Here is a 25,016-nt window from a genome sequence, read left to right on the forward strand (position 1 = left end):
TAGAGACTTAGATAATTCAAACCAGAATAACCTGTTTCTTTTTATTATGTTTTCTTCTTGGGAAGAGACACATTTGATATGAGCCACACACTTAAATGCGAACAGTTAACCCTTAACCCTTAACAGTTAACCTTCAGAAAAAGAATATCAACAGCTGCAGCACAATCTATTTTAGTGCTGTCAATCGATGAAAAAAAAAAAAAAAATCTAAAATTTCTGAAGTATTTAATCCCACTTAACAGTTTTTAAATATACTTTTATATTGCAATAATTTCACATTCAATCTTCAAATTAATGTGGTAGAAACAACATAAATAAAGACTTTATATTTTAAATATTTTTTTAATGGCATCTTTTGTAATGACCAATAATACTGATGTCTCTGGGAAATGGTTTTTGTGTTTTCCCCCTAATATTTCACCACTGATTATTGCCATTCAACATTACAGTATAACTGAGAGTTGTCAATTTTAACATTTATTAGACTTTAATAATTAGCAACTCAAAAATTTAATTGAACTTAAAACAATATTCACATAAACCCATTGTATTAAATATCATATTTCTTATATCTCGCTCTGCCCTTCAGTAAGTAGAAAATATACAGAAATTGAATAAAGTTATCAAACTCTAAATTCTAAACTAATTTTACAACACTAATTTCCTGAATATAGCTAAATCCTTAAAGATACAAAGTTATGGATTCCCTATTTTTATTTTCTTTTGTTTTTTGATTGGCAGACATCACAGCAGCTGGTTATGAAGTTATTTTGGCTGCTTTAAGAGCTGATGCTGATGCTGCCGAACATGACACGGATCTGACCTGCATCTTATTTTCTAACTTTTCTGGCATGCTTCAGGTCTTAAGTCTCTACCAATGGTCTGACGAGTTGAATCGAGTGTGTTAGATGAGGGAGATGGGATGAGTGCAGGTACTCAGTTTTGAAAACCACTGCATTTCAGAGGCATGTTCTCAAATGTGACTCGTATATAACAACTACATGGATACACCTTTTTAAAGCAGCTTCAACTGCCTTTTTACTAACTGACTTAACTGACAACATAACTACAACACTGCATGCTCATAGTTTCTTTTGTAGTTTGTTATGAAATGATTTCAGCTACTGCGCGCATTTGTACGTTCAACTAAAAGCACGTGCTACGAATACTGTATACCGTTTGACAGGACAGGAACATTTATTTTTACTGAATCTCCCTCATCACCTGTACCTATTCTGTGCTCGTTTGACTAATGTCTGGGGCTGAGGTGAAGTTAGAGTACACATCTGAAAGTCTCCCATTTGATGTGATAGTAAAGATGCTCTGCCTCTAAATAAACAATATTTGTCAAGAAAAATTAGACAGAAATTGCAGTTGTGAGTGGGGTGGCCAAACCTAGCTCCGGCGCTGCGTTAATTGCTTTCAATATTTTTAATGCGTTAAACTGGAAAAAAATTGCATGCGTTAAAACACTATATTTAAAGCTGCAGTCGGTAACTTTTGACGCTCTAGCGGTTAATAAACAGAACTGCTTGCGTCTTGCGGAAGAACATCGTAGCCGGAACTACTTCTCTCTGTTTATGTCTATGAAGAATCACAAAGGTACTGGGTTACTCCGCCGCGGTACCCCCGAAGCAATCAAAAATAGTCCGAATATAAACACTTATTATAGGTGCACCCTTTGTGATTCAGGACAAGCCAAAAACACGGTTTGGAAAATGCTGTACTCGCTTATTATATACATTTTTCTACATTTTGAACACAAACAAAGTTACGGACCGCAGCTCTGATTGGTTATTTTTTACCGGGAGCGATGGAGTTTCTGCAAATGGCAATGGGACACTGGGAGGAGCCAGAGGAGCTTGATTTTTTCACAGATTATCTGTCTCATATTCTACTGTCAGGACATAATGACAGGTTTAACAAATATGTAAAAAATATATTTTTACAAAAGTTACCTACTGCCACTTTAAGAGTACTAATATAAGTTTCAATAGAAAGAATTGTGTACACCTGCGCAAAGAGCGCTTTTCCCTCCACAGAAGCACGTCGCTAAACTAGTGAATGAACTTGCGCTCCCTGGGCGGTTCAGCGCAAAAAAGGAGGCGTGTTCCGGCGCAAACAATCCCTGGTGCTATTTTCCTGTTCCATTAAACAATTGCGCCACTGACCAGAAAAAACCTAGTCTAAAGTCAGTGGCGCGTTGCGCGTTGTTCCTTATGCTATTTTAAGGGTGCATGCTTGATCATAATGTATAGCGTGCACAACGCGCATACACTTTGCTCATGTAATCTACATAGATGCAACAGTTATTTTTGCAAATCATAAATTGTTACACTAAAAAAATATTAACACTTGAGATGACGGAAATCATTGTGGTGTGCCACGAAGATGTGAAAAAATAGGCATAAATCTAGCTTACAAATTATTCAGGCTAATTGTAGTAATTAAGGATCAGACATGTTTGAGGTCATATATGTATATAAGGACATCTGACAAATTGGTTTGTCCGTCAGGAACCAGGAAAAAAAATCGATGAAACAATTGTGGCTATTTCCTCCAACGCCTGTTTAACCGACGCTATATTGGGTGGGTTTCTCCCATCCCCTTACAACACAGCTTCTCTGTCTTTCACTGCTCTTACAAGAACCTCAGTCTCCTCGGCTGTGAACCGCTCCTGGCGTGCGCCTGGTAAATACGCCATAATAATAGCAATCCATAATGGAACTTGCGCACCTGCTTTTAAAGGGAATGTTGGATGACGCTCTGATTGGTTTATTTCACGTTACGCCCAAACCACACCTATGAATAATGAAGCTACTTCAGACCAACCCATTTTAGATTTGCGCCGGGCGCAAGAGCCATTTATCCCGCCGGGAAAATAGCAACAGCGCCGAGACCCGCCCACAAACTTACTTGCGCTTCGCGCTTTGACACTTGCGTTTCAGATCGTTAAAATAGGGCCCATGGTGTTTCATGCATTACCTGTTTTTATTTTGTTTTACTTGTATCTTTGTCCTCCCAGCACCATTGGGCTAGAGTACTGTTAATCTGACAGTGCCTAATGTCATTGGATTAGAGCAGCGGTTCTCAATTCCAGTCCTCGCGCCCCACTGCGTTTCTCTTTGTTAACATACCTGATTCAGATAATCAGCTCGTTAGAAATTAACTCCGTGCATGAACTGTGTTCCAGTTGTTCATTGCTCCCTACTCCCTGAGCAGGGGAAATCTGTTGAAGTTTACCTCACATCGAAACATTCATTCCCTGGTTTGTGCTGTGCAGCGTTTTTAAACATGGACAACTATGGAGCCAGAAGAGTCTCAATAAAGATAAATGCACACACTACATTCACATATGCACACACAGGATTCATACATGCACACACATGATTCATAAATACACACACAAGATGCACAAATGCGCACAAAATTCACAAATGCACACACAAAATTTAAAAAGCACAGAAGATTCACAAATGCATACAAAATTCAGAAATGCACACAAAAATCAGAAATACACACACAATTCAGAAATGCAAACAACATTTACAAATGCACTCAAGATTCACAAATGCACAGGACAAGATTCACAAATGCACAGGACAAGATTCAGAAATGTATTTCTGATGCACACACACATATATCTTGATTCACAAACTGCTTGCGGTCTGTGAACTTTACTGCATTTGTGTGTGAATTTTGAGACTCCTCTGACTTGGCTCTACACACAAATGCTTTTTTTTAAACAGGGAATGATCTGCAACCAATCAGATATCTCCCTTCGTTTAGCCAATCACAAGAATTCAACCCATGTGGGGGGATTGGTTACTTATAAGCCAATCACATGAACGTGTTCACACAGCAATTGTATTAAATTGTATGAAAATACAGATGTTTAGATTACAATTCAGGTTTATTTTTTATTATTTTTTACTAAATATAAATTTAAAAATGTCTCAATACATATAGCCCAGTGACTGCAGAAAAAAAGTTAACCATGGATTCATAAATTTGCAATAGGCAATTATTTCATTTTATTGAAATATTTTAATGAAAGTAAAAAAAAAAAAAAATGTTTAAACCTTTTTGAATATTTAAATATATCTAAATATTCTTTTGGAGAAGTCACTTTAATTATAATATTCAGTCCCTACATGAAGAGAGAGTCAGTGGTCCGCTGCGAGAGGAAAGTGGCTCTCTGGCTGCGAAAAGTGGGTCTCCGGCTGTCGTTCGCTTAGGAAAGTGAGTTGATCGCTGCGTGAGGAAAGTGAATCGTTCGCTCAACTTCGCTGCTTGAGGAAAGTGAGTCGCTCGCTGGGTGAGGAAAGTGAGTCGTTCGCTGCGTGACTCGTGAGGAAAGTGAATCGTTCGCTGAGGAAAGTGAGTCGCTCGCTGGGTGAGGAAAGTGAGTCGTTCGCTGCGTGACTCGTGAGGAAAGTGAATCGTTCGCTGAGGAAAGTGAGTCGCTCGCTGCGTGACTCGTGAGGAAAGTGAATCGTTCGCTGAGGAAAGTGAGTCGCTCGCTGGGTGAGGAAAGTGAGTCGTTCGCTGCGTGACTCGTGAGGAAAGTGAGTCGTTCGCTGAGGAAAGTGAGTCGCTCGTTGGGTGAGGAAAGTGAGTCGTTCGCTGCGTGACTCGTGAGGAAAGTGAGTCGCTCGCTGGGTGAGGAAAGTTAGTCGTTCGCTGCGTGACTCGTGAGGAAAGTGAGTCGCTCGCTGGGTGAGGAAAGTGAGTCGTTCGCTGCGTGACTCGTGAGGAAAGTGAGTCGTTCGCTGCGCAAAGTGGGTCGCTGGCTGCACAAAGTGAGTCGCCGGCTGTGTGAGGTAAGTGAGTCGTTCGCTGAGGAAAGTGAGTCGTTCGCTGCGTGAGGAAAGTGAGTCGTTCGCTGATTGGCTTATAAGTAAACAATCCCCCACGTGGGGTGCATTCTTGTGATTGGCTAAAACAAGGGAGATATCTGATTGGTTGCAGATCATTCCCTGTTTAAAAAAAGGCATTTGTGTGTCGAGCCAAGTCAAGGGAGTCTCAAAATTCACACACAAATGCAGTGAAGTTCACAGACCGCAAGCAGTTTGTAAATCAAGATATATGTGTGTGTGCATCAGAAATACATTTCTGAATCTTGTCCTGTGCATTTGTGAATCTTGAGTGCATTTGTAAATGTTGTTTGCATTTCTAAATTGTGTGTGTATTTCTGAATTTTGTGTGCATTTCTGAATTTTGTATGCATTTGTGAATCGTCTGTGCTTTTTAAATTTTGTGTTTGCATTTGTAAATTTTGTGTGCATTTGTGTATCCTGTGTGTGTATTTATGAATTATGTGTGTGCATGTATGAATCCTATGTGTGCATATGTGACTGTAGTGTGTGCATTTATCTTTATTGAGACTCTTCTGGCTCCATAGACAACTGTGACATCATATACCTCTGTAAATCAATACAATTTAAATTCACGTCTTGCACACTTCAATGCACTTCGATTGGAACATATAGCTACTTTCGCTTTGAACTGGAATCATGGCTGAATATCCTGTGATGTCCACTTCGCAGGGCACTTATGTTCGAATAGAACAAATGTCTGAAGCGCTAAGAGATACGTTCAAAATATTCAGAACAGTGGGGCGCGAGGACTGCATTTGAGAACCACTGGATTAGAGCATTGGACAATTATCTAGCATTTGTAAAGTCACATATTTCCATCTTAAAAATATATCTAAATTACGACCTATGCTCTCAATGTCAAATACAGAAATGTTAAGGATACATTCATGACCTCAAGGTTAGATTATTGTAATGCTTTATTGGGTGGTTGTTCTGTACACTTAATAAACAAACTACAGCTAGTCCAAAATGCAGCAGCTTACTAGAACCAGTAAGTATGAACATAAACTCTGGAACAATCTACCTAGCATTGTTCAGGAGGCAGACACACTCTGTCAGTTTAAATCTAGATTAGAGACCCATCTCTTTAATTAACCTGGCTTACACATAACATGTTATCACATCTTGATAATTCAAATCCGATAAAGGATTGATAGGCTGCATTAATTAGGTCATCTGGAACCAGGAACACTTACTGTATAGACGGTTTTATCGGGCGAGGCACCTGGACCTGGTCTGTGTTGTGTATATTTATATATATATAAATTGTATAAACTTGTTAAATCATCTAAACCAACAACATGTATGTTAGACCCTATACCATCTAAGCTCCTAAAAGAGGTGCTTCCAGAAGTCATAGGTCCTCTTCTGACTATTATTAATTCCTCATTGTCATTAGAATATGTTCCCAAAACTTTCAAACTGGCTGTTATTAAGCCTCTCATAAAAAGACCACAACTTGACCCCAAAGAACTTGTTAATTATAGACCAATCTCGAATCTCCCTTTTCTGTCCAAGATATTAGAAAAGGTGGTATCCTCACAATTATATTCCTTCTTAGAGAAAAATTGTATATTTGAGGATTTCCAGTCAGGATTTAGACCATATCATAGTACTGAGACTGCTCTCCTTAGAGTTACAAATGATCTGCTCTTATCATCTGATCGTGGGTGTATCTCTCTATTAGTTTTATTGGATCTTAGTGCTGCGTTTGACACAATTGACCACAACATTCTTTTGCATAGACTTGAACACTTTGTTGGCATCAGTGGAAGTGCATTAGCATGGTTTAAATCGTACTTATATGACCGCCATCAGTTCGTAGCAGTGAATGAAGATGTATCATATCGATCACAAGTGCAGTATGGAGTACCTCAAGGCTCAGTACTAGGGCCGCTACTCTTCACGCTTTACATGTTACCCTTGGGAGATATCATCAGGAAACATGGTGTTAGCTTTCACTGTTATGCTGATGATACTCAGCTCTATATTTCCTCGCAGCCTGGTGAAACACACCAATTTGAAAAACTAATGGAATGGATAGTCGATATAAAATATTGTATGACGAGTAAATTCTTACTGTTAAATTCAGAAAAAACAGAGGTGTTAATTATAGGACCTAAAATCCCTGCTTGTAATAACCTAGAACACTGTCTAAGACTTGATGGTTGCTCTGTCAATTCTTCGTGATCAGTTAAGAACCTAGGTGTGCTACTTGATAACAATCTTTCCTTAGAAAGCCATGTTTCTAGCATTTGTAAAACTGCATTTTTCCATCTCAAAAATATATCTAAATTACGGCCTATGCTCTCAATGTCAAATGCAGAAATGTTAATCCATGCATTTATGACCTCAAGGTTAGACTATTGTAATGCTTTATTGGGTGGTTGTTCTGCATGCTTGGTAAACAAACTACAGCTAGTCCAAAATGCAGCAGCAAGAGTTCTTACTAGAACCAGGAAGTATGACCATATTAGCCCGGTCCTGTCCACACTGCACTGGCTCCCTATCAAACATCGTATAGATTTTAAAATATTGCTTATTACTTATAAAGCCCTGAATGGTTTAGCACCTCAGTTACAGATCCCCTGTAAAGACCTTGTCTCAGAGGACCACCAGGACAAGACCACAGGAAACAGATGATTTTTCTGCACAAATCTGACTTTGCTGCAGCCTGGAATTGAACTGCTGGTTTCGTCTGGTCAGAGGAGAACTGACCCCCAACTGAGCCTGGTTTCTCCCAAGGTTTTTTTCTCCATTCTGTTACCGATGGAGTTTCGGTTCCTTGCCGTTGTCGCCTCTGGCTTGCTTAGTTGGGGTCACTTCATCTACAGCGATATTGACTTGATTGCAAATAAATGCACAGACACTATTTAACTGAACAGAGATGACATCACTGAATTCATTGATGAACTGCCTTTTAACTATCATTTTGCATTATTGAGACACTGTTTTCCAAATGAATGTTGTTCAGTGCTTTGACGCAATGTATTTTGTTTAAAGCACTATATAAATAAAGGTGATTGATTGATTGATTGATTGATTGATATATCATTACGTACTGCACGTTTAATAATAATAATTACTTACATTTATATGTTTAAATATCAAAATGAGGCACTGGTGTTTTATATCACTGTATTTCTGAAGGAAGACTTGCATGTTATACACCTGATAAAGCCGCGTTTGTGAGCGTAGCTCTGCTTTGTTTACAGCTGTTACTCGGGAAACCTCTATTTCTCGCGCTTTATGCATCTCCTGCTCAGAAATAATTAATTTGCATTTTCATTAACTCCACCTGATTTACAGGTGCAGCAAACATATTTTATTTGTTATCAAAAAAATACAAAATCTACTATAGGGACTTGGCTGTTGTTATTGATTTTATTTGGAAGTCTACCGGAAGTGAAGTTAGGACCACAAAAGCACGCATGCGCAGTAATGTTTGTTTTTGTTGCCGTTGAAACTGTCTATAATAACATACAATGTACTTCTTACATTGTAAAAAGAATGGCTTCTATGCTCATATTATTCTCTTTCATTCTTATCCCAAGGTCACTGTAGCCATACGGATCTAGATCAGATGGTGGATCAGCACCAAGAGACGACTTCTAGAGCCCTGAATGTCAACAGAGAGCACGTCGACTAGATGCGCCCCAGAGACAGATCCCCTGTGGAGACCTCATCACCTCGACCGCCATCAACACAAGATCACAGGAACCAGACGAGTCCTCTGCTCAATATGGCCTGTGTTGCCATGCTGGTTTTGTCTGGCCAGAGGAGAACTTTTTTTTTTTTTTTCATTTTGGTCACCGATGGATTTTTGGTTACATTGGTCGGCTTAGTCTTGCTAAGTTGGGAACACTCGACTGATTGCACAGACGCTAATGGAAGAAAACTGAACTGGATGATGAAATCTCTGAATAATCAATGAACTGACTTTAGCTGAAAAAATTACTCTGTTGTTGTCTTCTTCCATTATTTAGAAACCATTTTTCTGTTTGACACTGTTAAACTGCTTTGATCAGTATTATAAAGTGCTATAACAATAGAGGTGACATGACATTGTCAGTCACTGCCTGATTCGCTGTTGCCTGTGAATTTGATAATGCTCAACACCACTGGATCACAGTGTTACCATTACCTCTTTACCATGCCAGTAATGTTACTGCAATCTGAATTTGTCTATCACTGACAGTGAAGTGGAGTTTTTTAAACGACTCGACCACAAACCAGATAATACAAAAACTGAAACTTCAAATCACCTTTTAAATGTCTTTTATGTCCAAATACCTAACTAAAACAAGTAAGTAATTATGTTTAGATACAATGTTCCTAGCAACTAGGGAATACACAGGCCTGTTTATATATTTAAATATAGGGCTATACAGTAGGGGTGTGACAAGACCCTTATCCCACAAGACGAGACACGCGACAGGGTTCACAAGAATGAGATGAAATGAAACAAGATTTTTAGGCTTTTTTGAAGAAATCATCAATGATGAAATATATAGGGAAATTTGCCTTTTATTCAACCGAAAAACACAAGATGCAAACAATGTAGGTTCATTTTTAAATCAACTTGTACTTAATGAAATTAAACATCCATTTTCATAAATGTTATGCACTAATAAACAACATGTTAACACTGCTAAATGTTTTGCCACAAACTCAAATGACAGGCAAGTAATTGCACAAAAATTATAATTAGTATAAATAATAAACAACACATATCCTAAGCAGTCAGACAAGTTTACATTATTTAGTAAACTGATTTCCACTCTAATAAACAAATATATAATAAACATGATTAATGTACAGTATCTATTAAAAGAATAAAGCAGTGGCTCCAAACCTGGGAAGCGCGGCAGGGCTGAGGGATAAAGGGCCAGTTTTTTTTTCCCCATTTTAATTTTTATCAAGTCCTTTTTAATAGTTAAATTAAACTGTATTAATTTAAAATCATATCTAATTAATTAAAATCATGAAACCTCTGCATTTCACATCAATTTAATGGAGCCCCTAAAGGGACCTTTGCAAAAAAAAAAAAAAACACAGACTTTCGCGTTCGCACAAGAAACTATTGCGTGCTCACTAGAAACTTTCTGCTTGCTCAAGCATTACAGTTTCACTCTCTGCCATCTTATAAGGAAGCAAGAGCTTGAAACAAAAACTTGGCAAACTTTTAAACAAATTTTAAACAGACAAATTGTTTCTGTTCTTGCATTTCGACACAGATATGTAATCACTGAGCTACATCTAAAACTCATTTTGAGGCCTAGATGCCTCTTTTGACTATAAGATTTCTCAATTGTTGAAGACGCTATCACATTTATTCAGCATCAACTCCAAACATCAGGTCAGCTCCATGGATAAAGGTGGATGCATGCAAAGTGTAAAAAAAATGGACCGCATGTTAGAAAAGAACATGTTCGCTTCATTTTGAGCTTGTTAGATCCTGCTTGGAGTACAATTTAGGAAACCCAGTTTTCGCAAAAGGACCGAATTACATCTGGAATTTTGATTCTTACGATAAACTAAAGCCATATAGTATTTGTATAAATGGCTGTATTGATGGCTTTTCAAGGAAGATCATTTGACTAAATGCGCTCACAACCAGCAGTGACCCGAAGGTCGTCTGAGGATACTACGTGGAAACAGTCACATGTCGTGTTCCTCCTCCATGACTTGTCCGAACCTGGTAAATTCTCCTTTATAAAAATGAAGCCACCCAATTTCCAGTCGTCTAGTCTCTTTAGACACTTTTGTTGCCGATACCTGAAAGTTTGTTTAATAAACCCCCGTCATTTGCTGATGTACTGCCTCTTTTTCAGATCTTGTCTCTTAATCTCTGCAGTGCAGTGGACTTGGTTGTTTCATATGCTGCGAGTCTTTGACCGCAAAATGCTCTAACTGCAAGATGATCCTCATATCTAGTAATATATTTTAATGTATTAAGTTCGTCTTCGGTCATAATTGCAATGACACTTATGTTGATCTAAAAGGAAATGTCAGCTATAAATACATTGGCAACGAAAGCAATTTACCTTATCCTCTTTTATTTTCTCAATTGAATCTTGATAAATATCTTGTGACCTCAAAAAATCTAAAAATTGTTTTTACATGTTGCGATCTTTTGAAAAATTTCGTCCTAAACACCCCCCCCCCCCCACATTAGTAATGATGCTAAATCAAAATGCATAAAATGGAAAAATTTCGACGACGTGTGCACGCCACAGGTTTCTTGCGTCTTGTGAGCACAGAAAATGTTTCGCACTCAATTCTGTTTTAGCATATCTAATTATTTGAATGCACAAACAACTTAATTATTATTCTTTTTTAAATTTTTTTAAAGTAGCCTTATGATTTTTTCTCCCCCCCCCCCCCCCCCCCCCAGAAATTCTGTGTTGTGTATTTACATTTTTCTGGTTATCAAATGAAGACGTAAAACAGTTTCATTTATCATTTATCTTTTTATTATTGAAAATTAAGAAAACTATTTTTTTTTTTGCAAACAAAGGGTGTTTACTATTAAAATTAAAACATGGAAGAAATATTGTGTGATTCACACGCTTTAGTGTGTGTGTAGTAAATAAAACCATGCGTTTGCACCATTAAATACCAGAGACACGCAGAACATGCAGGATTCATATTTAAATTGACTTAAATTTGATTTAGGTGAAATTACCTACTTTTGATTAATTCAAAGTTTGACAAATTCTGTGACATTCCATGTTAAACTGTGATTCCTGTAATTATGACTGGATAAAGACTACACTGCGTAATCTTCCCATTTATCATGTGGCCACTTGCCTGATGTGAATATAAAATATCTTGCATACCACCACTGGTGAAGGGCCAGTGTAATGCAAATATATCTGAAATGTCAGTGCAAGGACACAATTACATTCTTGCAAGACCAGTCAAATCTTGCGAGACATATTGGATCTCGCATCACGAGATCTCATCACACCCCTACTATGCAGCCATGTAGTGTGGTTACACCATGGTGCATTATTTAGAGGAAATACTTAACATTTAGTACTGAAAAATACCCTTAAAATACAAAATGTTAAAGACAAAAATATGATTGAACTAATATACTGTTCATATATATATATATATATATATATATATATATATATATATATATATATATATATACGTACACACACCATATTTTTCGGACTATAAGTCGCACCTAAGTATAAGTCACATCAGTCCAAAAATACGTCATGAAAAAAGTCGTACTGGACTATAAGTCGCATTTATTTAGAACCAAGAACCAAAAGAAAACATCACCGTCTACAGACTACAGGCGCACTGAGCAGCATAGAGCGTCCTTTCGTGGCTGTAGATGGTAATGATTTCTCTTGGTTCATTTCCCTTGGTTCATGTCAAATTAATTTTGATAAATAAGTCGCACCTGTCTGTAAGTCGCAGGACCAGCCAAACCATGAAGTGCCAGTTATAGTCCGGAAAATACGGTGTATATATATATATATATATATATATATATATACAGTACAGACCAAAAGTTTGGACACACCTTCTCATTCAAAGAGTTTTCTTTATTTTCATGACTATGAAAATTGTAGATTCACACTGAAGGCATCAAAACTATGAATGAACACATGTGGAATTATATATGGAATTATATAAATAACAAAAAAGTGTGAAACAACTGAAAATATGTCATATTCTTGGTTCTTCAAAGTAGCCACCTTTTGCTTTGATTACTGCTTTGCACACTCTTGGCATTCTCTTGATGAGCTTCAAGAGGTAGTCACCTGAAATGGTCTTCCAACAGTCTTGAAGGAGTTCCCCGAGAGATGCTTAGCACTTGTTGGCCCTTTTGCCTCCTGTCTGCAGTCCAGCTCACCCTAAACCATCTGGATTGGGTTCAGGTCCGGTGACTGTGGAGGCCAGGTCATCATCACTCTCCTTCTTGGTCAAATAGCCCTCGACGCCTTCAGTGTGAGGAGGTGTGTCCAAACTTTTGGTCTGTACTGTATATATATATATATATATATATATATATATATATATATATATATATATATATATATATATATATACAGTATTGTTCAAAATAATAGCAGTACAATGTGACTAACCAGAATAATCAAGGTTTTTTGTATATTTTTTATTGCTACGTGGCAAACAAGTTACCAGTAGGTTCAGTAGATTGTCAGAAAACAAACAAGACCCAGCATTCATGATATGCACGCTCTTAAGGCTGTGCAATTGGGCAATTAGTTGAAAGGGGTGTGTTCAAAAAAATAGCAGTGTCTACCTTTGACTGTACAAACTCAAAACTATTTTGTACAAACTTTTTTTTTTCTGGGATTTAGCAATCCTGTGAATCACTAAACTAATATTTAGTTGTATGACCACAGTTTTTTAAAACTGCTTGACATCTGTGTGGCATGGAGTCAACCAACTTGTGGCACCTCTCAGCTGTTATTCCACTCCATGATTCTTTAACAACATTCCACAATTCATTCACATTTCTTGGTTTTGCTTCAGAAACAGCATTTTTGATATCACCCCACAAGTTCTCAATTGGATTAAGGTCTGGAGATTGGGCTGGCCACTCCATAACATTAATTTTGTTGGTTTGGAACCAAGACTTTGCCCGTTTACTAGTGTGTTTTGGGTCATTGTCTTGTTGAAACAACCATTTCAAGGGCATGTCCTCTTCAGCATAGGGCAACATGACCTCTTCAAGTATTTTAACATATGCAAACTGATCCATGATCCCTGGTATGCGATAAATAGGCCCAACACCATAGTAGGAGAAACATGCCCATATCATGATGCTTTCACCTCCATGCTTCACTGTCTTCACTGTGTACTGTGGCTTGAATTCAGAGTTTGGGGGTCGTCTCACAAACTGCCTGTGGCCCTTGGACCCAAAAAGAACAATTTTACTCTCATCAGTCCACAAAATGTTCCTCCATTTCTCTTTAGGCCAGTTGATGTGTTCTTTGGCAAATTGTAACCTCTTCTGCACATGCCTTTTTTTTAACAGAGGGACTTTGCGGGGGATTCTTGAAAATAGATTAGCTTCACACAGACGTCTTCTAACTGTCACAGTACTTACAGGTAACTCCAGACTGTCTTTGATCATCCTGGAGGTGATCATTGGCTGAGCCTTTGCCATTCTGGTTATTCTTCTATCCATTTTGATGGTTGTCTTCCGTTTTCTTCCACGTCTCTCTGGTTTTGCTCTCCATTTTAAGGCATTGGAGATCATTTTAGCTGAACAGCCTATCATTTTTTGCACCTCTTTATAGGTTTTCCCCTCTCTAATCAACTTTTTAATCAAAGTACGCTGTTCTTCTGAACAATGTCTTGAACGACCCATTTTCCTCAGCTTTCAAATGCATGTTCAACAAGTGTTGGCTTCATCCTTAAATAGGGGCCACCTGATTCGCACCTGTTTCTTCACAAAATTGATGACCTCAGTGATTGAATGCCACACTGCTATTTTTTTGAACACACCCCTTTCAACTAATTCAAATAATTGCCCAATTGCACAGCCTTAAGAGCGTGCATATCATGAATGCTGGGTCTCATTTGTTTTCTGAGAATCTACTGAACCTACTGGTAACTTGTTTGCCACGTAGCAATAAAAAAATATACGAAAAACCTTGATTATTCTGGTTAGTCACATTGTACTGCTATTATTTTGAACAATACTGTATATATATATATATATATATATATATATATATATATATATATATATATATATATATATATATATATATGTGGATGAGCAATAACTGCCCCATCCCCAGTGATTTTGCCCACTGCCACTCAAAATGTCGGTGCATGGCCCTGATCCCTGCTTTTACTAAAACTTAATTTGACCCTTTTCATATTGCCAGGTTCATCAGAGGAGGAAGCCATCATACTTCAATAAACGTCTATTACAGTGTATAGTAAATTGATAAAGGCAGTCAAAAGAAAAAAATTTACACCCTTCATTTTTGCCTTTATTATAATAGGACAGTATTTAGACCGGAAGCAAAGTGGGATAGAGGGGGGAAAGTATTTGGAAAGGTCCACAAGCCAGGACTGTAACATGGGATGCCCGAAGCATGACACTACATGTCAGCAAGCTGCCCACAAGGCTTTTGGAGCAAAACAAGTTGTTTCTTAAATAAATGTTCATTTGTTTGTGTGTGTGTGTGTGTGTGTGTGTGTGTGTGTGTGTGTGTGTGTGTGTGTGTGAGAGAGAGAGAGAGAGATGACTGGCAAAACGATAAAAAGGATAGATGCAAGATACTACTGCAATAATAATAATAAAAAAAAATAAAAAATAAAAAACTAGAAAAACAATCAAAACAAAAGCATTCAAAGAAGGACCAGGAAAAAAGGGTTTAAATAGACAGACTAATAAGCTTGCAAGACATATGTGAGACAAAGGGGAGACAGTAAGGTTAATGTTAAGGAAGTAATGAGAAACTAGGGGGAAAATTAACAGGAAACAAAATACAGGAACAAATTCTACAGAACAAAACTAAAATAGGCAATGCATGACACGTCGGAGACATGCCACTGGCAAAACGGTTTATACAATAGGCTATACAAAATTTGTGCTCTTTAACCTATTTGCAGAGCAAACTTTCTGTTAAAAAATAAATAAGAGAGTACAGTTTGTCCTTAAATCAGATCCACGTAGAAGTAGGGGTCTTTACTATAGTTTCCAGTAAAAAAAAAAAAAAAACCCTGTGCAATTTAGTTAAAAATGAAAATAAGATTTAGAACCTAATGTGTTAAAATGTTTGGTTGAAAATATATGTATATAGCTGTCATGAATAATTCACATTTCAATCAAGAGATGAGGCAGAGAAAGAGAACAAACAGGGTAAAATAGTGTAGAGTAGAGTGGAAAGTGCATAATACTTAATACTAAAATTTTAACGGGGTCTGAATTTTCTGTGTAAGAGTTAAAAGAAAGACATAAAACAGAAATCAATTTATTAAGATTGGTCTCTTTACCTGTTCACAATAAAACCAGATAGACTCATTCTGTTAAAAGAATACAGGTATTTTGTCCATACCCTAAAAACAGTCCAAGAATCCCAGTGCGTTGTTGAGTCCCAATGTGAGTGTTACAGTAGTATATTTACCATCCAATCTGAGTGAAATCCAAGTGGCTGCAAATGCCCAGAAAGATACGTCTAATAAAAGTAAGTCCACAACCCAGGTGTGAACGGAAGCTGTTAATGGCCTCCTTGCTTGTTTGCCATGCTGCTCTTCTTATAGTGCTCCAGCTTCCTGACTAAAAGCAAACACACACTAAAATGGTTAAGAGGCATACAATGGTCTTACGAACATGTAAACCAATTAAAACTCTATAATACATAAAATCATTGTAATAAATAGAGTGGTTAAAACATGTCCCTTGTGTGACAGTGTCACATACTCCAAGAAAGTCTGTCCAAGCATTGTATGATCCTAAGTAACAGTGCAATATGGATGAAACAATTACTGGTTTCCCAATAAAATTCCAGATTTAAGCTCGCTTTGAAAGAATGGTGTCATTGTTTGTAGGGTTCGGAGGAACCTTTTATAGTTGAGCAACAGAAAATGATAGCCTTTTGTAAGTGTTTTGTCTTTTTTTCTCATTATATTTCAGCGTGATTGTTGTTGCTAGGAAATATTGTTTCACTTACTGTATTTTACAATGGTAAATACATGCTCAAATCCCATTTAATCTCATGCTTGCCTATAACAGGATTCTCTGGCGTGGCCACCTGAATTCAATAACAAGTACTCAGGCAAATATAAAAGTGGTTAGTTTCAACGCGGTAGTGTTCGTGGCAGCCCCTGTGTGAACCCTCCTCGAGTAATGACTGATGAGTGTAAAGACCATCGACTCCACTGAGCAAGAACACAGACAAGCCACTTGAGTATTGCTTTTCTCCCCTTCTTTACTTTTTGTGTTGCTTGTTCTGAAATACTTATTTAGGTAAATTGTACTCACTATGGGCTTTCAAATCTCTACTAATACTACTAACTTCTCTCTTTTCCCCATTCTTTTGTAAACCTTATTTTTGCTTGGTTACAAAATGTATATAATTTGTAAATGTGACGGTGGGTTTTGGGAAAAACACAAGGAGAGGGTAGGAACCAATTGCAAGTATGGGTTTTATTAACAGAATGGTAAAATACAAAATAAACATTCTTGAGAGACAAACCAAAACCAAAAAGAGAACCAGATGAAAACGGGAACTCGGATGAAACGAGAAGGTAGGGAAAGTCTCGGGAGACGAGAAACATCAATGCACACATAGGGTAAGGACTCCATACAGACAACAGAGAAAGACAGCTCTATATAGGGAGACTAATGACAAAGGATTGTCGGCACCTGTGCGATTTAATTGGAGTGCAATTACTGTGACGACATGACCAGACTAGCGGAATTAAAGTGCCTATGGTGAAGTGCCTAAGGAGAAGTGAGCTCACTAGGGGACACCCAGGAAAACAGAGACTGACAGCGTGACAGTAAAGTTATGTAAATAATATTCTGGGATAATATGCTTTTTTGCTTTATCACTGTAATTAACAGACACTTTGCCAAATTTAGTAATTTTGCTAAATGTAATGTTGCACCCCTCTATCTTTCCACTAGCCTTCAAAAGGGTTTGTAACATTAATGGGGGCTCAAATAGACAGTAGTTCTGAGGCACTCACAAAGGAATATACATTTAAAAGCCTTTATTTAAGCTTGGCTATCCATTAAAATCATGCCAACATGTTTCGCCCTCTGTGGCCTTGCCAAAATGGCAGTCTGTAGACTGCATGCTTTGTATCTGCATGTGGTCACATGACCTAGAAGCACAGGCACTCATCTGCACAGGTATCTCCTGACAGAGAGCAATTACAACAAAGTAACTTTAGATAAAACAAGTCACATTTTCAATATTTAACCAATTCCCACATCAAAATAGAAATATTGATAAAATATCAATATAAATAGATACATATAGCCAGGGCCTGCTTTATATAAGACAAGTTACAGAAAAAGTTACATTGTGAAAAACTTTCATTTCATTATATAATTTCATTTCAGGCTCTAATAAATATGTGCAGTTTCAGATGTTGAATAATTTTACAGTTTCTATGTTTTACCACTTTCCATATCAAGATACAATTTAAAATATTTATATAGATAAATACGTATAGCAAAACATTGACATGTGCATATAGTCACTTACAAAAAAAGGAAAATCCAATTACAAGTTTAGACTGGGGTATTGATTAGCATTTAAAATATAAATCCAAAAGCATTCTCTTTGTAAACGTTTTTTGAGTCTATCTTTGGTGATATTTTAACGTTCTATCCCAAAGATTTTTGTAATGTAGAGCCATAGGGTATTGGTGGTTACTTGTTCTTATAGCATATTTGTGCTCTGCTAATTTTTCTTTAAGCTTACGCTTACTTCTTCCAATATAAAAACAGCCACAAAGACATTCTAGTCTATAGAGAACGAATGAAGTATTACAATTAATAAATTTATATTTACTGTATTCATGATTTGATGTCACATCTGTAAAAGTATTGGTCTTGACTCTATTGTTACATTGACAGTTTCCACACTTATAGTTACCTCTTTTTGTGCCTAGCCAAGTTTTATTCTGTACAGGAGGCATATAGCTTTTCACAAGACTATCTTTTAAAGTATTTCTAAAAGTAAAGTGTGCAATTAATAGGGGGTCATCCAGGATTTAAAACAGTTTGTCCCGAGCAATTAAACACTGTTAATGTACTGGAAAATAAGTAATGGTACAGGTTACGGAGCGTTTGTATGTTGGAGTAAAGTTTAAGCTGTGGTTTGTTACTTGTTGGATAGGAGTAATAATAATCATGACTTTGTTTAATTTGCAAACACTCCTGTGGTTTAAGTCCTACCTCTCAGGTAGATCCAACCTGTCCTCCAACCAATACGCTCGTATAGGTCGTTTGTCCAAATCCCTGAAATACGACCCATCAGAGCGTATACTACAATTGCGTCCCTATCGGCAAAAGGTCATTTTCATATGAATGTTTTGTACTCTTTTATTTGCACTCTGATTTGCGTTTCGTGTAGCTCAGTTGGTAGATTATTGCGTTATACCTTGATATGTAATCATGCTATCATGGGTTCGATCCCAGAGAACGGATGTGAATGAAAATGTATATGCTCAATAAATCATAATTTAGCATGATTTCTGTGAGGGTTAGGTTTAGGGGTGGGGTCAGGTGCGGTCATTCGAACTAATAAGCCACCTAGTAAAATATGTAGGAAATACTGTGAGATCGGTGTAAAAAAGCCCACGCATTTAATTTAAATAAACATGCGTTTTGATTGGTAATGATGTTATACGTCATTTCATGATGACAGACGCAACGCAATACTGTCATTATTTTTAGGCCCGCTAGAGGGCGCTTAGCTATAAATGTAAATATAGGTCGTAATAAGGTGCTTGCACAAACGACCTATATGGTCGTATTTTGTTGGAGGACAGGCTCGGTAGATCCTTCAGGGTGTCTTAGAGGGGTGAGGTTTCTAAGTCACAACTTCTTGCTACTGGGGTTCCTCAAGGCTCAGTGCTTGGACCACTTCTCTTTTCCATCATTAGGATCTGTCATTCAGAAGCATGGCTTTTCCTATCACTGCTATGCTGATGACACTCAACTCTACTTTCTTTCCAACCAGATGATCGGATGGTAGCTGCTTGCATTGCAGCCTGTCTGAGTAAACATTTCTAGCTGGATGAATGACCATCACCTTCAGCTCAACCTTACTACGAATAAACTGATTTGGTTCCAGCTAACCCATTGGTTCATCACAACTACTCTATACAGCTGGGTTCATCAAGCATAACTCCTTCCAGGACAGCCAGAAACTAGGAATTGTGATCAATCATCAGTTCTCAGACCATATTGCTACAACGACCTGTAGATCTATCCTGCAGATTTGCCTTATACTACATTAGGAAGATGTTCTTGTCCAAGCTCTTGTTCTCTCCAGACTAGACTATTGTAATGAACTCCTGCCGAGCCTTCCAAGCATGTTCTATCAAGCCTCTGCAACTGTGCCCAGCTGGTGGAATGACCTCGCAATCTCAATTCGAACAGCTGAGTTTTTACTCATTTTCAAAAACATCTAAAGACCCATCTTTTTCACCAAATCAAATTGAATTGAAGGTCAGTAGGGCCTTAGAAGGGATAAAACCTCTACCTGTATGCCCACAGAGTAGTTTATTGTGCCAGAAAGATTAAAGTCAGAGGTCATCCGTTGGGCCATTGTTCCAAAGTAGCTTGTCATCCAGGAGTTAATCGAACAGTGTTTCTTGTTAAACAATGGTTCTGATGGCACTCTATGGCCCAGGACATTCAAAATTTTGCTTTGGCTTGCTCTGTCTGTGCCACTTCTTAGGTTTCCAAATGAGCCCCTGCTGGACTCCTTCAGCAGCTGTCAGTTCCTTCGAGACCCTGGTCCCACATTTCGCTAAATTTTATTTCAGGACTCCCGCCATTGCAGGGTAACATGGTAATTGAACTGTGGAAGGCAACTCATTTTGTTCCTCTGCCCAAATTACCCTCAGTCAGATAAACAGCGGTTGATGTCATTGATCACATCTTTTATATTTATGGCCTCTTGGTGGACGTGGTCTCTGACAGGGAGCCTCAGTTTGTTTCCAAATTTTAGAAAGACTGTTAGTCTTTCGTCTGGGTTTCATTCCACTTGAGAATACATCCCATCTTCCATGTCTCCATTAAAGCCCATTTTTCTTTCTACCATTAATCCGCCTGTCACAGTTCCTCCACCACAGCAACTCATAGATGGGGAACTCAGTTTGATAAAATTATTGTATATTTGTTCATGTTTATGTAAAGTGTCCTTGGGTTTTTGAAAGATACAAAATCAATAAAATATATTATTAATATTATGTCCCGTTTTTATTTTAGAATATGCTCATGAATATTCTTTTTGGAACCCAAATTCAACAAAGTGTGAAAATAGAACTATAAATTTGCATGAAATTTGATATTTCGGTAACACTTTATAATAACTGCATGCTATTAATCATTAGTTAAGCATTAGGATACAGTTAATTAATCATTTATAAAGCATTGATAAACATTTATAAGCAGTTTATAAATACAGATATAAATGCTTTATACCTGATTTAAAAGCATATCTATAATGTGTTTAATAAATGTTTTTTCATACTTTATTAATGATCAATTTATCATTTCTAAATTAAGTATAGCATTATTTACACACCAGTTATTAAGGAGTTGTCAGTGGTTCATAAGATCACTTAGAAATTGTAAGTAAATGATTAATAAATTATTTAAATGTGCATTCATACATCTTTTTATTCAGACATATAGTAATAGTTACTTATAGTGTTAATAAATGGTTTATTAACATGTATTTCTACTGTAATTCAGGGTTAATTCAGGTAGTTATAAAACATATGTAGTTGTTAGTTAACTATTTTTGTGAGCTCATCTAAAGTGAGGACTATTTATGCCTTGTAAAGCTTTTACAAATGAGATTTAAAGGCTGTTAATATTTATATGTTCTGTATCACTGTGTTGTGTTTCTTTCCGTTTTTTGTTTAGAAGATAACTGAGCCTGTAAATATCCTTTATAAATGCTTTACAAGGCATAACTAGTCCTCACTTTAGATGAGCTCACATAAATAGTTAACTGACCACTACTAAATGCTTTATAACTACCTGAATTTATTACATTTCTTGTGATCTTATGAATCACTTGCAACTCCTAAATGACTGGTTTGTAAATAATGTTATACTTATTACTGCTTATTACTGTCTATTAATGCTTTATAAATTATGAATTATCTGTTTACTAATGCTTAATTAATGATTATTAGTGTGTAGTTATTATAAAGTGTTACCGATATTTCATTATGTACCGATATTTTCATTATTTTCATCATTCATAATTCTTAATGACTTATATATGGATATATTTCTGCTGTTATTGTTAAAGGTTTTTAAAGAACCTGTTTTTAAAAAAATCCTAGGCTTCCTAATCCTAATCATTAACTTTCTCTGTGAACTCTTTGGCTTTGATCCTTAGTTTCTGGAGTACAAAATCTGTAATGAACAGCCAATCTGTTATGAGTCTGGTTCTTCTCTCTGGCTTTTCCTTCCCTTTTTCCCCCCTCTGCTGGCCACTACCTCGCTCTTTCCCTTTCCCTCTTCAGCTGTTTCTCATTAGTTGTTTTGTCCCTGATCTGTTTCACCTGTTACCACCACTAACCCGCTTGCTATTTAATGTCCTCTGCTTTCTTGCCAGTTGCCGGATTATTTAGTCAGAGTATGAGGCTGGTGGCTATCTACAGACCCTGCTGTATCCGTCTTGTCTAGTCTCAGTCCTGTCTCAGTCTGGTTCAGTTCAGCTACTCCATATCACTGCCTATTAACCTCTCTCCTACTGTGTTCAGCCCTCCCGCTGTCGACGATCTCCCTGAGCTGCACTCAGTGCACTCCAGCTGCTCAGTACGTGGGGACGAGGAGTCAAAGTTCCACTAGCCGGTCTCCCTCATTACCTGCTGCATTCCAGCCACTCACCAGAGTCACTAGAGAGCCTCTGACCTGTTAAAGGGGACCCTCTTCAGAGACCGCCCTGTAAACTTTCCTTTGTTTTGCAATCAGCCTGTGTTTCTGCATAACCTGCAGCTACTTGAGTTCCCGTTTGAACAAGCTAGTGTCACCGCTCTCTCGATAAACTGTCTTTCATTTGCATTTGGATCCTATCTCTTCATTACTACAGAATAATCCGGCCAAACTGATGGATCCAGCAAAGGAGAGAGCCATTCACATGGCTGTCGAACTGCAAGGTGTTATGTTAGGAAGACATGATGAGGAACTTACCGCTACTCGTTGTGTGGTCGAGACGCTGGCTGCTCAGCTATCAGATTTATCCACCCAGGTTCAGTTGCTCCAGAGAGATCCACTGCACCCTCCAGGGTTGCCTGACACACCGAAGCCTCGTGTGAATAATCCTCTTGCTATACTGGAGAGCCCACACAGTGTGGTCCGTTCCTCACGCAGTGTGAGGTGTTTTTTTTCCCTCCAACCAGTCACCTATGCCCATGAGCGAGCCCGTGTTGCCTATGTCATTTCACTTCTGACTGGAAGTGCCCGCGATTGGGGAGCAGCTGCGTGGGAAGCTAGGACGGAATATACCAAGTGCTTCGATACTTTCAAGGATGAGATGCTGCGGGTATTCGAGCGTTCGGCCAATGATGAGGAGGCCTCCCCCCTGCTTTCCTCAATCCGTCAGGGGGGGCGATCCGTGGCGGATTACTCCATAGAGTTCCGTACTCTCTCGATCACCTGCGGTTGGAATGAAACAGCCCTTGCAGCTCGCTTTCTGGAGGGACTTAGCGCTCATGTCAAAGATGAAGTCATAGCCCACGAGCTGCCTACAAGTGTCGACCCACTCATTGATCTCGCTATCCGGGTGGAGAAGAGATTTGATTTACGTCGCCGCGTCAGAGGGGTTGACTCCTCCTCCTCTACTATGGCCACAGTGTCTTCTCCTCCCATCTCCATTCCTGTTCCTGAGCCAATGCAGCTCGGCGGTTTGCATTTATCTGCCAAAGAGAGGGAAAGGCGTCTTGTCCATCGACTCTGCTTGTATTGCGGAGCGGCCAACCACTTTGTGTTGAACTGCCCCGTAAAAGCCAACACTTGTCAGTAGAAGAGGGGGTACTGGCGAGTGCGACTTCCTTGATCCCCTCGTCCATTTCCTGCACAACCATTTCAATAACCTTGATCTGGGCTGGTACTACTGTTTCATACAAGGCTTTAATAGACTCAGGAGCTGAGGAGAATTTCCTTGACGACGCTTGGGCTCGTAAACAAGGTATTCCTTTGAGGGGCCATAAACAGACCACACCCCTTTTTGCCTTAGATGGCAGCCCCCTGCCCAGTATCGATCTTCAGTCTATCCCATTAACTCTAACTGTTTCAGGTAACCATCATGAAACTCTTTCCATGTGTGCTCACTTTATACCGCTTCCCAAACTCCCCTCCGCCAAGGAGACCGCTCAAGTACTGGTATCTCACGTCTTCAAGAATCACGGGCTTCCCTCTGATGTAGTTTCTGACAGGGGACCCTGTAGAGGAAGAATTCTGTCATCTGATTGGCCCAAATTGCTTGAAGTCCAGTGTTAAGTTTTCACAGTCTGTGATGATTTTGGGTGCAATGTCATCTGCTGGTGTTGGTCCATTGTGTTTTTTGAAAACCAAAGTCACTGCAGCCATTTACCAAGAAATCTTGGAGCACTTTATGCTTCCTTCTGCTGACCAGCATTTAAATATGCTCATGTCATATTCCAGCAAGATTTGTCGCCTGGGTTAGATATATTAGTTATCCTAAAAGCCTCTCTTTGTAATAGTTTTTGTCACGGTTATCCCCTCTCCTATGTGCTAGAATCCTCTCAATGCCCAGGAGATCTGAAAGAGATAGCTTAGCAGATTTGAAATGGCATAAAAACTGGAGAAGTGTAATCTTGTCTGCTAATGTTTTTGCTTCCGTAGTCTGATGGCAAACTCAGGAGGAGTTTCTTCCCCCAGGCCATCAGGTTCCTAAACTCAAAACCAGCCTCTTAAAATCAACACGACTCCACTTAATTATCACTTGTTCAGTAAGATATTCATCATTCTCTACCTCATATTGACATACTGACCGTGTCACATGCACACAGCTCTTTTTGTTTTCACTCTTTCTGTTTGTATTGCTGCTACACGACAACCATGTACAACCTGTTTGCACATTCATCTCCTGTACATTCCTGTGTATCTTGATATTTAAGTCTACAGTTTTCTTTTATGCACATTTTATTCTTATATCATTTGTATTGTTTACTTTTATTTCATTGTTTCATGCCTATATTTATTTATATTTTCCTCTGTGTTGTATTCTTTAATACAGTGGTTCCCAACCTTTTTCAACTCGCGGCCCACACAACCAAACACATATGTTTGTGTGGCCCACTTCAAAAAAATTAACTGACCCCGCTATTGTTGGGTTAATAACTTAGTACTCAGAAGCTAGATTTTAAACTATATTTATTGAATAAACT

At 38.2% G+C, this 25,016-nt stretch overlaps 1 pseudogene; it reads left to right on the forward strand.

Moving 5' to 3' along the window:
• Positions 1-25,016, forward strand: part of LOC128026848 (myosin heavy chain, fast skeletal muscle-like) — a 250,397-nt pseudogene that overhangs the window by 46,266 nt on the left and 179,115 nt on the right.

Source organism: Carassius gibelio, chromosome A14, assembly GCF_023724105.1.
Source record: "Carassius gibelio isolate Cgi1373 ecotype wild population from Czech Republic chromosome A14, carGib1.2-hapl.c, whole genome shotgun sequence".
Taxonomy (NCBI): domain Eukaryota; kingdom Metazoa; phylum Chordata; class Actinopteri; order Cypriniformes; family Cyprinidae; genus Carassius; species Carassius gibelio.